We start from the raw sequence: 17,140 nt of genomic DNA on the forward strand, positions 1-17,140 counted from the left end.
TAGTCAGCTGGCTGTTGACCAACACCCCCAGGTGTCTTTCTGCCGAGCAGCTTTTCAGCCACTCTTCCCCAATTTTGTAGCATTCCCTAGGGCTGTTGCGGCTCAAGAGTAGGACTTGACACCTGGCCTTTGTGAAGCCCATACAATTGGCCTCAGCCCATCAATCCAGGCTGTCCAGGTTCCTCTGTAGAGCCTTCCTGCCACCTAAATAGTGTTGTCTGCAAACTTAGAGGGTGTTCTTAATCTCCTCAGCAAGGTTGTTGATAAAGATACTAAAGGGAACTGACTCCAAAACTGACCCCTAGGGAATACCACTTGTGACCAGCTGCCAACTGGATTTAAGTTCATTCACCACCACTCTCTGGACCTGGCCCTCTAGCCAGTGTTTGATTCTGCAGAGCATATTCCTGTCCAGGCCTAGGGCAGCCAGTTTTTACATGAGAATGCTGTTCTGCCCAGCCTAACAAAGTGTAATTAGCATTCAGGTATTTTCCCAAAGTGTATAGATTGTACGGAAAACGTGTTGTAGCTGAAGTTATGCAAGTGATCCTACATGTTCTTTAGTGTTTTCTCTTTCCTCATATCATCCTCGCAACAATTCCAAAATGATATTTCTTTATCTCTGTCTCAGAAAACTTCTTTGTCCTTTTTTAATTACTTCTATCAAAATCCTCATGGTGACATCTAAAGAGAAACTATTTTCCATTGCATGCTAAACTTATTCCAGATACATATGCTTTCCCTGTTCTTTGTAATACATCTGGTGATACAGCAATATTTCAGTTTTTTTCATGGCATTTCCACAGAACATAACTTCTTTACAAAAATGTACATGTGCAGGGAAAGCTCATATTTAATTTCAGACATGAATTTAAAATAGTCTTTTGCTGTTAGTTTCTTATTTAACATTTTCCTATACTTGTCAGTAATGGCAGGGTACAGCCTGAGATCTGGGTATGTTGTTACATCATCAGGAACAGTGCATAAAAGAAAATTGTTTGAAAACATACTAGTTTCTTTAAACAGGTTGAATCAAATCATTTGTTTATCAGCCAAAATTTTCTGAAGTAGAAATATTTTACCTGGCTAACAGCTTTGGCCACTTTTTACTGGATTAAGCTTTTTTGTTGTTGTTATCTTTTTTTTCTTTACTTTTTTTTTCTTTTCTTTTTCTCTGTCTTGTTCATGTGCACCTAAACTCCCCCATGGTGCTACAAAAAGGAGTCCCTAATATAGGTGATCTTTAGATGTGTTTAATCCACAGAAGGAGGAAATGCTACATCTCAAATTTTCCATTAGGACATCCCCTTGTACTATACGAAGGAACAATATGATGTAGTGGGTAGAGACAAGACCTTAGGGGCTGGAAGGCTTGAATTGTTTTCCTGGCCATGCCTACAAGGTTTCACTCCTCCATGTCTCAGTTTCATCATCTGGAAAAAGGGACTAATGGTATAAACGTCTTCTGTAAAACAAACAAGCAAACAAAAAACCTCTTTGAGTTCTCCTGGTGAGAACACAACTACACAGATGGAGTTTTATTATCAGCCTTATCAGGTGGGCTCCACAGTTGTACAAATCCTGCAGTAACCACTTCCTTCCTTGTTCTTATTTCAGAAGAGAGAGGCTGAAGCTGTTTTACATGCCAATGATACGCAGAGGATATGCTTGCATTCTTGTTTGTCTAGAAGGCCATGTTTCTCACATTAAAATTTATGAAATGAAATTCCAAATAATCATGTCGACAGAGTGGATTTTTGCAGGGCACCAGCATGGAATGCACAGTGCTCCGTTATCTGGCTCTTGGATTTGCATTCCCCTGCTTTACCCAGCTTCAAAGAAGACACTTCCTTTCATTTTGCTCTTTGCAGAAATTATAATTGATAAATCCACTTGGAAAACAATTGCCCCCTGGGTGCCCAAAGGATGTTATGATTATTAAAAAAATATAAATATTTCTTTTTTTGAGTGGTATTATTGACTAGTCTATTTTTCTTCTTAGTAAAATCCTCTCCCTTCTCTGGACCAAATATATGAAGTTGATAGGGAACAGCTGCTGTTCAGTCTGCTAGTTTTATAACATGTTATCAAACCCTTTGAACACAGCTGTTAAACAGACGCTCATCAGAGTATGCATGCATGCCAGCAGCTTTTTTGTGTTGAAAAGGTAAGATGATCATTTGGGGGAAATTCTGTTAAAACAGTACAGATACTGGATCAGAAGACTTGAATGCATGGTCCGTATGTTCTGCACACAGAAGATTCAACCAGAGGCTGGTATTTACATTTGAGATAGGACATCTGAAGTGGAAGTGAGGTCAACTTCCACAAAAGGGATTTGCCAGGAATAACTGAACTTGAGCAATAAATTTTTAAATGAGTTTTCTCTGTCAGCTGTCTTTTTAAAGATGCTTTTGGAAAAGGCCATAGTGTACTGACAGGACATTACTAAGTAAACATGGAGGTATTTTGTGATGATGGCACTGGAACCCTGAGTGCTGAGTGGAAGTGGTCCATTGACAGAGGTGTTCATCTTGGTTTATACAGTTGCCTATTCCCTGTGGTTTTGTGCTACATGCAACTATACCTGCGAAGTGGATAATGCTGATATCTCCAGTTGGCTTATGGAAAGATGGTAGCTATTTTGAAGCAGAGCATAGATGTGTTGAATACACTGCTGAAACAGAGTGTCAACTTTGCTCTGCCTAAGGGCTCCCCCTGCTCACAGACCGCTGAGAAACTGGAGTTTCGCTGGCAGCTACTGAAACTGTTTCCAACAGAAACGATGTGACTGTCCTTTGTGGCCAAAATTGGGAACAGCAGGGTGCGCTGTCCAGCCCCTGGAGCCAGCTGTGTTTTCTTATGGGTGCCACCCAAAAGCATGAGACTCACAATGTTGTTAGCGTTGACAACAAACTCTTAACCTGAAGCTGTGCAGACTCTTTAGCTGGGAAGTAAATATACCCAAGAGGACTACTGCACTGTCAGACGCATTTAACACCTGTGAAAAAGAAAAAAAAAGCTGCTGCTGTGTTGCAGCCTTTATGTGACAAGACTGCTGAATGACTTAAGCAATTACGTGACTCCTCTACCACATTTACCAAGGTAGTAAACCAGAGAGGAAACTGTGCATCGTTTAAGATATGTTGTTGGGACATCTGGTTTTCATATAGATAAAAATAGTTGTTATCAGATGACTGTTCAGTAGGCTACATGATATTATTTTGTTCCCAGCTGATTATCAGCCATTTCACAATGTCTGCTTTTACTACTAGCATCAGGATCTCATTTCCAAAGACAAGAGTTGGAGTAGAAATTTTGGCATATGAAACACATGCAAAGTGTCAGTAGGACATAACTTTTGTACATCAGCCTGTTTAGGCTACTGTTCTAGATATCTGCATAATTCAGATTGATCAACCAACTCCACATTGTAAGATGTCAGATGTAGTCCATTGGTCTCAGCCCTTGGGAGCCAGTGAACTGCAACCGTTGTGAAGCAGTACCTTAGGGAAGCAGAGATAATTTTCAAATGAGTGCATAACTAAATGCTTTGGCCTACTTCATATGTGAGTTTATGTGGACTGAATAAAAGATTTCGCTTATTTTCCCAGTAGGACATTCAGATTCTCTACACAGTTAGCAGATTTCCTGATTTCTCTTTTTTTTTTTTCTTTTTTTTTTCAGAAACTGAAAATAACTTTTCCAGTTACTGCTGGAAAAGCTTTCTGCTAAGAAGAATGCAGCATGCAAGGAAAATACAGGGAAAGTTGCAATAACCTGCCAAGAATCCAGTCTTTGCGATCGTACTTGAGTCATATTGACTTGAGTCAAACTCACTCATGATCAAAATCTAAAATCTGGTATGTGATAGAGTTGCTGGAATGTACTTTGCTTTCAAAGGAAAGGTAAAAGTTCTCAATAGACACTAGTGCTACTGCACATTCAGACACTGGAAAAACATTAATGATAATACGCAGAAAACTTTCAGCTTTTCTCACCACATCAATCTCATCTCATAAGAAGCAGGAGCAAAGAGAGAATCTTGTTTTAGGTAAGTTCTGAGGAGCCATTGCTTGCTGCTGTAAACAATAGTCAAAGGAATCAAAAATCTGCAGAAGAAATGGTAAACAGTAGTAAACTGTGAACCCAGTAGTGGGCATAATGGGAGGAAAATTATGAAGCACTTAGCAAATTAAAGAAAAGAAACCAAATGCCATTTGGATAAGGTATCACACAGATTGCAGAACATCAATAACATCTTCATTTGTCCAGCTGACAACATTATATTGAACATAAGGCCTTTATCTATCTAAATATGAATTGGTCATTGTTTTTGTAAATGAATAGTAGCTATAACCAGATTGAGGAGGGCTATCAGTGTAGTGTCAGATCATGATCACATTCACTGAGGGATGAATAAGAACTGCCTCCAGCTCCTCAGAATAGTTATATACATTTAGCAACAATGGCATCACTGTATCAGAATAAATTACTTATGGAAAAACTATGAAGCCCATAAGGGCTATATTTTTGCCAGTTTTTATGTCAGAGCAATCAATTAGGGCTCAATTAGGGCCCACAGCCAGGCAGGGATGTTTCCTTTGGCTTAAAATGTAACTGAGAGCCAGCGATTCATTGCATTTGCATATGGAGAAGGCTTAGATTCTCTATAGTTAAAATATGGATCTTGTTAAAGTCATTCGGCTGTAAGCATACTGCAAATAATGTGCAAATCTCTTCTTCCTTATTTGCTGAGGTACTTAATCTGTTTTTTCTCTTGAACTTACATTTGATCTGATTTTCTGCACTTCTTTCACCAATGGATAAAGACAATTATTTCTGGTTGCTGTCTAAAGCCTTTCAGCTAGCAAAACAATTACTTAAACTCTGCCTTCGTCTGATAGAGCTGTTGACGCAGGACGTAGAAAGGTACAGGTGCTGCCAAGAGTCACAAGGGTTGACAGAAAGTACATGTTTCAAGAATATGCTTATCAAAATAAGTGAGAGGCAAAACAAGAGAATACTTAGATACTGAAATACATCTTGTCTCCAAAGGAGGAAAAAAATCCCAGGTTCTGTGGAGATGTTAGAATAAGAAATTCCACCTTCCACAAGGGCTTGAGAAACATTTTAAAAAATGGTTAGCAGTGGACAATCATAATTTCCTGTGAAGTTAAGTAAGTATCATCTCCATGATAACACAGGTGTAAGGCAAAGGAAAGGTAAGGGAAGATCTAGATCTGCAAATTAAGTTGAGTAACAGTGGGGCAACCCTCCCATGTTGGTAAGGAAGGGTGCTGAGACATGATTTCAGGTCAACAGCTGAGTTCTGGAGTAACCTTACTGAGGTTACCCAGCAAAGGGAACACCTGAATTTCCTTCATGGTGTTGGCTTTGACCACCTCCCTTATCTCCTTACTTCAAAACTCATACAGGCCCTTTTACAACCTCTCTTTCATTGGTTAGCTTGGGTATCTTTAAGCCATCCTGGCAAAATCACTGCCAAGAAGATATACACAACTTAAAAATATAAAGCAAATTTTTAATTGGCTGACACACACACAAAAGCATAGCTGAAATTTACAGAGCTATCAGAATAAACATTAGTGTACTCACCATCCTTGATAAAGCAGCTTTCATTAAGAGTGTGTTAGCTACTCCCCTAATCATTAACTTATCAGCACTGATGTGAAGCATGGTATGTCCTGATGACTTGTTCTGTCAGGATCCTCTTTTGACAATGACACAGAAGGCACTCCTAGAAGAAGAGGAGATAAGATCTAAAACATTTCAGAAAATGCCTATACAAAGGGGAAGGACTTTGAACTGAAACTGTCCCTTGCTCAGTGCATGCCTTTTCCTATTCTAGCAGCATATTATTATATTTATCACTGAAAAAAGCAAGCTTCAGGATGGTGCTCATCTGAGTGATGTGACTCTGCTTGGTCATTGCTGTTCTTTTTTAATCACAACTGATTCTGGGGGGGGAAAGAATAACTCTTTTGACTCCATTTGTTTAGTATGTTCCTTCCTGGCATATATCTTCTTAATGACTTGCTTACATTTGGCCAGAACTTAGAAATCTTTGAAAAATATGGTTCTCCAATGACATCCTTGGAGGATGCCATCCCTTACCTGATTTGTCCTGCATGTGGCTAGAACAGGCATCATGTACTGTCAGAGTTAGGAAACTCCATGTTGCTGAACGCAGAGTTCAAACTGAAGCAGCACCATGACTGGGAAACCACTTTGCAAGTTGCATTAAGAACCCTGTATTTTCACGGGTTTTATTTCTTTGTTTGTGTGAGAAATACTCAGTAAGAAGTCATTACTTGCCTTTCTTGCATCTCTCAAGGCATGGAAATAACATGAGTCGAAGATCAAGACTGTTTAACATGAAATTTTGCTAATCTCAGTGCTGGTTGATGGTTCTGTAATCTTTGTCAATACCTTTGACAAACTGCACAGTATTGCAATTTTCTTTATGACATTTGGAGGGAAGATAGATTGGAGTTATCAGTGTGGTTTTGTGTGTCATTCAATATATCAAAGTAGTCAAGTCATCTGCTTGTGGGGTCCATGTTTATAAACAGGTGAATTATTTAAATATTTTACTATGTCATTGTGCTCTGAAGTCAGAACCGGAGTAATAAAGAATAGTGGATGTCTAATGGGAAAAGCAGATTTTAATCAAATTGTTTACTGCCAAAGCATCTGGAGAGTTTTCACTTGCCTGGCTTTTGGTTTCCAGGAGAATAGATACAAAGAAGTGTCTGCCAGGGAACTGGTTTCATTAACATATTTTGACTTTGAGACTTTCAGTAGCTTGTGCAGAGGCAAGTAATGAAGGAAACAGGTTTTAACGTCAGTTGTCCATCACACAGATGAGTTTTGTAGTTTGTGGCCTTAGAAAATACAAATGTTTGCCAAAAATTTTTTAAATAATTCTGGGAGGTGTCTCACTACTATGGACTGCCTCTAACAGAGAGAAAGCAGAGACCTGGCTCAGTGCTGTAATTTGAAACACTATACTGGTTGCTGGAAAAAGAAAAGCATTCTCAATGTTTTTGCATCAAAATCCATAATACTTAGGCCCTATGAGCAACTTGGAGAAACATTAATTTTTAACTGAGCACTTGGGGTTTTGTCACAGGCAAGAAAAGGGGTTTTGCATTGCCTAGTGCAGCCTGTCAAAGGGAAAGCACCTCCTCAAATTAATGAGCCACTTAAATTGTGCGTGTGTCTGTCTGCATCCATTTATCTGAGACATTTAATAAGCAAATAACAGCTGCACTCCAGTTCTTTAGTCCTGCCCAATTAGCAGATCTGTCATCAGCATGCTAGAGAGCACAGGTTAGGGGGCTGTTTTTGTGCCTGATAAAACCTTTGTAGGACCTTACCTTAAATCGTGGTTATTTGTCAGAGAAAGGAGACAACAGAGGATGAGGCTGGGCATGTTTTTACTGCTAATGATGTTTTGATTGCCCTGAGAGTTCTCTGGTTGCTGTGCATACAGTACTTTTGTGAATTGTGTTGTATTACACATCAGTGAAAAGATCATAGAATTATAGAATTACAACATAGTTTTGGTTAGAAGGGGCCTTTAAAGGTTATCTACTCACACCTTCTTGCAGTGAGCAAGGACTTTTTCAACTACACCAGGTTGCTCAAAGCCCCATCCAACCTCACCTTGAATGTTTCTGAGGATGGGGTATCTACCATCTCTGGTTAAACCCTGTGTTCTAGGCATTTATAAGTTTTGATGCAGGGTAGGGAGCTAGTCATAAAACCATACTGCTTGGAGGGTACATCAACATGCCCAATGTCCAATGCTAGCATGGCAGCCTGGCACACAAATGATGACATCCATCCCCTGCCTGAAGCCAAGGATAAGTGACACAATGAAAGCAAGCTTAAGCAAGTACTCAGAGTAATTCACCAACTGGATTAGCAAAACAAAAAAATCCATGAGGCTCACTGTGACCTCCCACAGGCTTTTGTTTTCCATGGAGCTGAGAGTGCATTATTTCCATCAGGAAACCTGAAACAATGCAAACTAGCACCATGAAGTGAAGGGCAGTCTGAGGCATAACTCCACTGCTGCCCGCAGTCGGTGGGACCATCCCTCAGTCACATCACACTTTCAAAGTTTTCTTCTGTTTGGAGGTTGGAAGGAGGATTGGGGGCTGCAGGAAGGAGGAGTTTGGATTGTGTGCTGGGTGCAAGTGAAGCTCCCACACCAGCGAGAAGAGGCTTTGGTTTCTAGATGGACTTAAATATGAACGTGTGTTTTTCCTCCCTGTGAATTTTAAGCTGCTGGGCTGAGTTCAGACAAATCTGGCAGAACAGTAGTCATTACTGTAACTGGGTTTCATAAAGAAGGTTGTCTGGACAGAGTGGAACACTATCAATGCCTCCACTAATCAAAATGCTCTAGGGTGAGCCAAAAACTCTTGGTTTCAACCAGCAAAGAATCCAATAAATTAATCCTAATCTATAAGAAAGGGGATGTGGTGGCTCTTTCTGTTTTGCACTTGTCCCTTGCATCCAGTAGCTGAAATGGAGGTCAGCTGAACGAGACACACAAGAGCAAATGGGGCATCAAGAGAAAGTGGAAGAGAAGGGAAAGGCAACACAGAGATCAGCCAGTCGGAATGCCTGGTTTCTAGACAAACCTTGCATAATCAAGGAAACAATGGGAGCAAGAACTGCACTCAGAGTATTTCAGAGTTCACATCTATTAGCATAGTGAGAGATTAAAAAAGAAAAAGAAGGCAAAGATTGTTTTCACTCTCTCATGAGTAGATCAGAGGTGAGAAGTGAATGAGGAGTGATTGCCAGAAATAATAGCAAAAGCTCTACAACAACTGATAAAGTAATATTATGTAAACTGTGACCCAAGACAAACTAAGACTTCAGATGAGACTGTTTTTCTTTACCTGTGGCCAAGAACCAGAGGGGGAACCAAAGCATATTTTGGAGCAAAGATCTCTTATATTTACATGTAACTTTGGAAGGATTTTTAAATTCCCTAGCTGAAAGACAAGATCATTTGTTGTGATTTCAGCATGCAAGAATTATTCTTGAGAAAAACAGATATAGTCTCCAGAAATGCTTTTGGAGAGTGGGGACAGATGAACTCTCTGTGGAAAGGATTAAATTCATGGCAGACACTTGAGCAGAGACCGTAACTAGCACTACAAGAAATGTAGGAATTGGGCCAGGGCAGTCTTACTCTTCCACTGGAGGAATCACTGCTCAGAGCAAACTACATAAAATAAAGAATACTTAGGATGCAAGGAGCCTGGAAGTAAGAGGCATCTTACGTGCTTTCTTCTGAGAATACATAAAGAAGAAAAAAGGAAAAATAGAATACATGTAGGATATAGAGACAGCTGACAAATGTGAGGTCACATGTAGTGTGACTTGAAGAGAACTGGAGGTATCCTCTGTGCCTCCACTGGAGAAGGTGAATTTTTCTCAGGTTTGAAGCTGGTGGGTACAAATCCACTATTCTTTCTTCCTCTTTTTTTAAGCCCCTTATCCAAAACTGCAGTGTTCTGTGAATCTTTCTCCTCTTTGAGGTGCTGCTGCAAAACCTACTAAAATTGATGGGCAGCTCTTGGCCACAGTATGTTTTGGGTTAATGTGATATGTCTACAGTGTCAGCCAAGCATGGGTGGTAGCTGGTTCTCAAGTTCATAGTCATGTCTAATGCACACAGCAGACACAAAAGTATTCACTCAAGCATGTATCCATCTCTGGACATAGAGTCTAGATCTTTCTCAAGTAGTTCAACAGTGCCAGGGTTCAGGTCTCAGCATTGAACGATTTGTCTGTAAGTTTAATTTTCAGCATTGTCTTCAGCATAGCTTTCCAGCATGTGGGTTCCATTCTCACAGTTTCCATTTTCCCCAGGCTGTTCCCACATTCAAGATGGAAATTGCCATCCTAATGGTAGGAAGATTTATACAGCTTTCATGGTTTATATGGTTTGTTGCTGGATTATACCAACTGGCCTTGGGAGCAGAGAATAAGGCTCAGCACTGCTTGGTTTCCTACTAGAGATCAGCCAGAGATCAATCTGCCCTGCAGATTAGCCTCAGATGAGCTGCCTCACTAAAGCTCTCTCCAGCTGAAGATAGTCCCAGATCAGCCACTTCTGTACACTGTGTGGAAGCTCTGAAAAGAACAGCAGCCATGCACACAAGCTCCTGAAAGGACTGGGCATGTATAGAGTCATGGTGGTCAGCAAGCCTGGGTCAGCTCCTCATCTTGCAGTGCGAACTGCACGATGAAAAGAAAATTAATAACCAAAACGTATTGTCACCACCTAATAAAAAGTACCCTGAGCCAGGCTGTAAAAACAAAAAATGAGAATTTTGCCCCTCCATTTTTTCCCGAAGATGGTGAGATGCAGCAGTGATGCATGGACTGGGAAGCCCCAGTCAGAATCTATGTTGTTCATGGGGCCTGAAGCTGGCTATGGCTCAGCCACAGTGTGCTATTTCAGTAATGGAAACCAAACCCTGTCTTTGAAACAAGATGTTTCTCCTGAGTACTGGAAAGGAGAGTGGGTATTTGTGAGCTTAGAAAACACCTCAACTTGCCGTGAAGCCTATGAAAAATAATCTTTGTTTTCTTCAAAACAGACTCTTGATTCCTGTCTGTTAGAGGAAATGCATTTGCCAACATTTTGAAGTTAACTTTTGGTTTGTTTTTAAATACAAAATGTTTTTTTGAAGGACTATAAACAGAGTACTAAAGTTGTCTTTCAAAAATTGAATTATCTTCGAATTGTTTATAAACCTACTCCAAACCATCATGGAATTGAAATAAGGGTAAAAAATGAGCTTAGTGGATTTCAGATCACTAAGCCCAGCTCACCCCAGACTGCAGTGCTCTATAGAGCTGGTTTATCTTCACTTTCCCCTTAATCACTCTCTCCAAAAATGGCTCCAATGTTTTCAAGATAGGAAAGTTACGCACTTTAAAAAAAATGTTTGTACTGTTTTCTCAGTTTATTTCAGTGATTTATTGAATATTTAGAATCAAAGAATAGCTACTAACATAACCTGTTAGACGTGTGTGGAGCTGCTCACTTGGCTGCTGTTTCTGTAGGGTTTAGAAACCGCTGTTTGCAAAGGGCATGTTTTTTGAGGGCATGAATGGACATGAAGGACATGAATGTTAAATTCATTATCTCCCATGACAATGGCAGTTGTGGAGAGAGGTGTATTTTAACATAGACATTTATTTAGTGAGCATTTTCAAAGCCTCTCTGTTCATGTATTTTTATATCTCTGTCGAATACATTCTCTCAGTTAGGGGAGTCATTTGCAAAATTGAGGTGGCAGCTTAGAAATGTATTTTTAAACTATAGAAGCACAAAGATTTCTGGTGAACTATGGGATTTGGTTGGCCTTTTTGTGTGTGAATTTATGTTTCACACATTAGTTTCTCCAGGTGTGTATTTCAGAGCATGAGCAGAGTTCCTGAGAAAACTTAAAAAGTCATTCTTTTGCTATTTTGGAAGCTATCTTCCATTTCTCATATTGGAAGTAGTTTTATATATGGGAAAAAGCAACACTGATTTTTCAGAAGAAGAAGAAAGACATCTCAATTCTAAGTTTATTTGCCTCCTCCATCAGAAATTGAGCAGCATCCTTCCACCTCTGCTGTGCTTCCCATAAACATGGCCTGAAGACTCCAGTTCAAACCACAATCCGAAACATCATAGTTGTGAATAGTGGGATTTTATATCCACAGACCCGATTCTAACACATCCTTCTTTTGAAAGGTCTTGAATTTACCCTGGAGCGTGGAATATTTTGACTTGTGTGTGGGCAAAGGAACTGAATCTATCTGTTTACTCAGATAAGTGTCATCTTGGAGGTTTCAGAACTTAAGCATATTCGAAATTTCAGGCTACCATATACTGTAGTGCTATCATAACAACATCAATTTGAGTAAATTGATGTAAATTTGGGTAACATCTCAATATTGTTAGCAGTGTTTTCAGTTTTTGGGAAAATTGAAACATGGGATGAAAAGCAGTAAGAATTGGAAGGAAAATAATACATAACTTTTAGTCTTTTGTGGTATTATTTCTTCAGTATACAATTGAAAATATTACTACTGTTGTAAATAACACTACCTGTGATTTTGTTATTAGACAATCCCCCTGTAATATAGCAGTATTTGTTAATGATGATGTGCTAGTGACTCTTATTTTTTTCCAGTTCTAGAAATATAGCATAGTTTGTTTCACTGAAAGGCTCTTTTACTGGAAAGATCTATTTCTCACAGTCAAGTGTGGCAATATTCAGTATTGTGCTGCTTTTTTCACTTGGCCTTTGAATCCAAGTGACACTACAATCTGATATGGAATCTAATTAGTTTGAATCAGCAGTATTTAAGGTTGGATTGAGAATGGTGGAAGGACCCTGCTCAGCAGACAATGACTCTGGTTGTGGCATTGAGGGGCCAAAATAGCATGAAAGGCAACTCTAGGAAAGAATCCTTGTTCTGGGGTATTTAATTCCCACTGACTTCACCATGGCCATGTGTTTAATCTCTCCTTCATCTTATACAATCAAGAGGATAGTTCCAGGAAAATGTTGGGTTTGGTCTTTCTCAAAAATGCTTCTCAAAATACTTTTAGAAAATACTTTTGTAAGGCTTTGGTGATCGGTTAAAACTTTGAAATGAAAACTAATATGTGTGGGGGTTTTTTTATTTTGTAGAGAAAATTCTGAGTAACTCAACTCTTTACAGAAAAAAACAGCATAAAGGAGCATATAATTGAAACTTTGCCATTGGTTTAAGTCAAACAGCAAAGTAAATTAACCTGAAATTAAAAGGTAGCTGAACCTTGTAAGACACACAGTTATGTGTGTTAAGGTTCTTTTTTCCTTTCAATTTGAACTACAGATTCAATAATCCGAAGCTGCAGAGTTTGATATACTCTAAGTGCTTAATACCACTGCAACAGTATCCCTTTTGAAATAGGAGGTAAACACTGCAGAGAGCAGAGTGAGGTTAACATTGAGCACTTGGAGTTTTTTTCTTTTGGCTCCACAGCTTGTAAGATGCTTTTCTAGAATGATCTTTTGATTTATCTATGAAAAAAAAAAAAAAAAGTTATCAAAAGAAAAAAACATAAAGAAAGGAAAAAAAAAAAAAAAGAAAGAAAAAAGAAAGAGGAACAAAGAGGAGACACCAAGATGGTAAATACTCCTACACAGGAACTACAAAAAATGTCTTTCACACTTGCTTTATTCATAGATTGTTTTTTGCAGGAGTTAAGGTACAACTTTAACATCTAAGTACTTGGATAAAAATGAGAGGAAACTGTGTTAACATAGGCATAAAATTACATTACTTCATTATTTCATCTTGAAGGTTTTTATGTAAATGTTTATTATTTTGAAGTTTTCTTCCAATAAAATGTTCATTCTTCAATATTTTTTTCTCATTAAGCCGTCTCAGTGTTTAATTATGCATGTATGATTATTTGATGAAGTAATTTTGCTGCAACACAAAGGTCAATAACAGTAAATATGAGAGTGATATTCTTTTTCCTTCATGTCACTGCAGCCAGATTCCTTGAGGAATCCTTGAGGATTTCCTCTTGCCATAGAGGAAGCTATTCAAATGTGTGAGTGTCAGATTTGCTTATGGCAAGGTCTTTTAAATGTGCATCTATTACAATGCTCCTTAAACAGCTTAATGAGTAAAGGCAGCCAGGAAAAAGAATAGCAAAGGGTGTTGTTGCTGGCATTTAAACTGAGCAAAACCACATGCACTGCTCACGGTGGAGAAATATTTTATGGTCATGAAGAAAATATTTGTCCCAGAGGATAGAATTTGTCATTGCAATTTAAAGCTTGCTGCCCTGCTCAGGCACTACATAAGAAATAGTTTTGCCATCTCTGACCTACAGTTGCTTGATGCCTCTCTGCTCTTTGATACTGGAAAACCATCTGCCAGACTCTTCTCCCCAAAGTGTCAATTAGTTTGGAATTGATTTTACACTTCTGTGATAGCTGTAATAATGTGGGCAGAGATGTAGATGGCATTCTAATTTGTTTTAATGAAGGAGGATATAGCAGGATTCATATAATCACTATGTCTGTTATTTTGGTTGCATCATCTAATTGTCTGGCTTTTTCAATACTGTATGGTACTCATCCTGCAGGACTTTGTGAATTGACAGTTCATTCAACTTGCAAATGCGGGTTGAATTAGGATTAAATCTAAATTGCTACTTCTAATTAGCTTTTAATCTTACCTATCCAAAGAGAGGCCCACTATGGAGACACCCCATCTTGAAAGATTTATTTTAATTTGAGATTTAGCAGGATGAAATCAGAAGCTGACAATTTGCCATTGTTTATCCTCAAGGCCTCCTCTTCATGTGTGTGAGCACTTTGATCAGCAAAATGTTATTAACATGTTTTTCCTCTCTGTATTTTCCTTTGGTGAATTGGGCTTTTCTTGACAGCAGCTGTTAACAGTGTAAGAAGTGTACTACTTGAGAAAAGGTGTGGATTTTGCCACTGAAGGAGAAAGATCAATTCAATTATGCTGCATGAGGCCCGAGGGAGCTATTCACAAAGCTGACTTGGTATTATTAGTACAGCTGTAATTCTTACCACGTATGAGAACTCTCTGCTGATTTTATTTGACATACTCATGCTCAGTACCATGGGAGTGGAAATGTCATTACAATAATGGGACATGTGCTACCAGCATTATGTACAAGCTTCCAGCACATCTTGGTCTCTCAGAAGGTGAAAGTTTTTATGTGGACCCCAGCTGCTTCCTCAAATGGTGACACAACCCAAATTTATAACCCTATTGTTTTAGTTAAGGATGTCTAAGAAGAACATCTGAAAATATCCCAAAAGAAGCTGCAACAGCTTTAGCAATGAAAAAGAAAAAGTAAACAAATCTGAACAATTAGCAATCCATGTCTATTCAGATAATCAGTGTTTTGATTTTTGCAAGATTTAAACACGATTATATAAGAGCAGGATTTTTTAACAGAGTAAATACCATGATAGATATGAAGGAAGCTTTAATCTCAGAATTTCAAACAACACATTCCTAATCATACTGAATGCAACAGCTCACACAAACAGAGCAGTATTTGTCCTTCTGACTTACACAAGAAGGTCTTTCTTCATCACTGTGGTGTATAATCTTTTTTGGATGGAATTCCAAACTTAATCCATCCTTACTCTTGCAAGACCAGCACTTTGAAAAACGTTTAAATCCTTGTGAAATGTTACACCTACAGCTATATTATTAAATCGTAGAATCATAGAATTGTTTTGGTTGGAAAAGAACTTTAAGGTCAACAAGTCCAAACGTGAATCTAACAGTGCCAAATCCAGTGCTAAACCATGTCTCTAAGCATCACATCTAAATATCTTTCAAAGACCTCCAGGAATGGTGACCCAGATGTTTCCCTGGGCAGCCTCTTCCAATGCTTGACAACTCTTTTGGTGAAGATGGTTTTCCTAATATCCAGTCTAAGCCTTCCCTGGTGCAACTTCAGGCTATTTCCTCTTGTCCTATCTTTTGTTACTTGTCAGAAAAGAGATGACCACTCACATTGCTACAAAATCCTTTTCTGAGAGTTGTAGATAACAATAAAGTTTCCCCTCAGCCTTTTTTTGTCCATACTAAACAACCCCAGTTCACTCAGCCCTCATAAGACTTGTTTTCTAGACCTTCAGCAGCTTCCTTGTCCTTCATTAGACATGTTTCAGCACCTCAATGTCCTTCTTGTACTGAGGGGCCCAAAACTGAACACAATATTTGAGGTGCAGCCTCACCAGTTATGAGTACACGAGGACAATCACTTCCCTTGTATTGCTGGCCACACTGTTTCTGACACAAACCAGGACATTGGCCTCTTGGCCACCTGGGCACACTGCTGGCTCATATTCAGCTGGCTGTCGATCAACATCCCCAGGTCTTTCTCTACTAGGCAGATTTCCAGCCACTCTCTCCCATATCTGTAGCAGTGTATGGGGTTGTTGTGACCCAAGTGCAGGACATGGCACTTGGCCTTGTTGAATCTCATACAATTAGTCTCAGCCCAAGGAACCAGCCTGTCCAGGTCCTTCTGCAGAGCTTTCCTACCTTTTGGGCAGATCAACACTCCCACCCAACTTAGTGTCATCTGCAAACTTACTGAGGGTGCACTCGATCCCCTCATCCAGATGATAGATAAAGGTGTTAAACAGAACTGACCCCAGCACTGGGCCCTGGAGAACACCACCTGTGACCAGCTGCCAATCAGATTTGACTCCATTCACCACAACTCTTTAGGCCTGGACATCCAGCCAGTTTTTTATTCAGGGAAGTAAAAACCCATCCAAACCACAAGGCACTTTCTCCAAGAGAATGTTGTGAAAAACTGTCTCAAGTGCTTTACTGATGTCTAGGTAGACAACATCCACAGCCTTTCACTCATCTACTAAGCAGGTCACCCTGTCATAGAAGGAGATCAGGTTAGTAAAGCAGGATCTACATTTCATAGACCCATGCTGACTGGCCTTGATCACCTGATTGTCCTGCATGTGCCACATGACGGCATTCATCTAATACTGAGGTCAGACTAACAGGCCTGTAGTTCCCCTATCCTCCTTCATAACCTTCTTGTAGATAGGAGTCATTTGCTAACTCCCAATCAACTAGAAACTCCCCCACTAGCCAAGACTGCTGATAGATAATGGAAAGTGGGTTGGTGAGCTGAGCACTTTCTCCAGCTCCCTCAGTACCCTTGGGTGGATCCCATCTGGCCCCACAGACTGTGGGGTGCAGCGGGTGGCTAACTATTTCTTCTTGGATTATGGGGGCTCTGTTCTGCACCCTAACCCTTTCCAGCTCAGGAGGCTGGGTACCTGAAGAACAACTGATCTAACTACTAAAGACAGAAGCAAAGAAGGCATTTAGTACCTCAGCTTTTTCCTCATCCTATGTAACTGTTTCCCCCCACATTCAATAAAGGATGGAGATTCTCCTTAGCTCTCCTTTTGTTGTTAATATATTTATAGAAACATTTTTATTGTATTTTAAGACAGAAAATCCCAGACACTTCCACACAAACTGGGGATATTTT

Source organism: Apus apus, chromosome 3 (genome assembly GCF_020740795.1).
Source record: "Apus apus isolate bApuApu2 chromosome 3, bApuApu2.pri.cur, whole genome shotgun sequence".
In the NCBI taxonomy this organism is placed as follows: Eukaryota; Metazoa; Chordata; class Aves; order Apodiformes; family Apodidae; genus Apus; species Apus apus.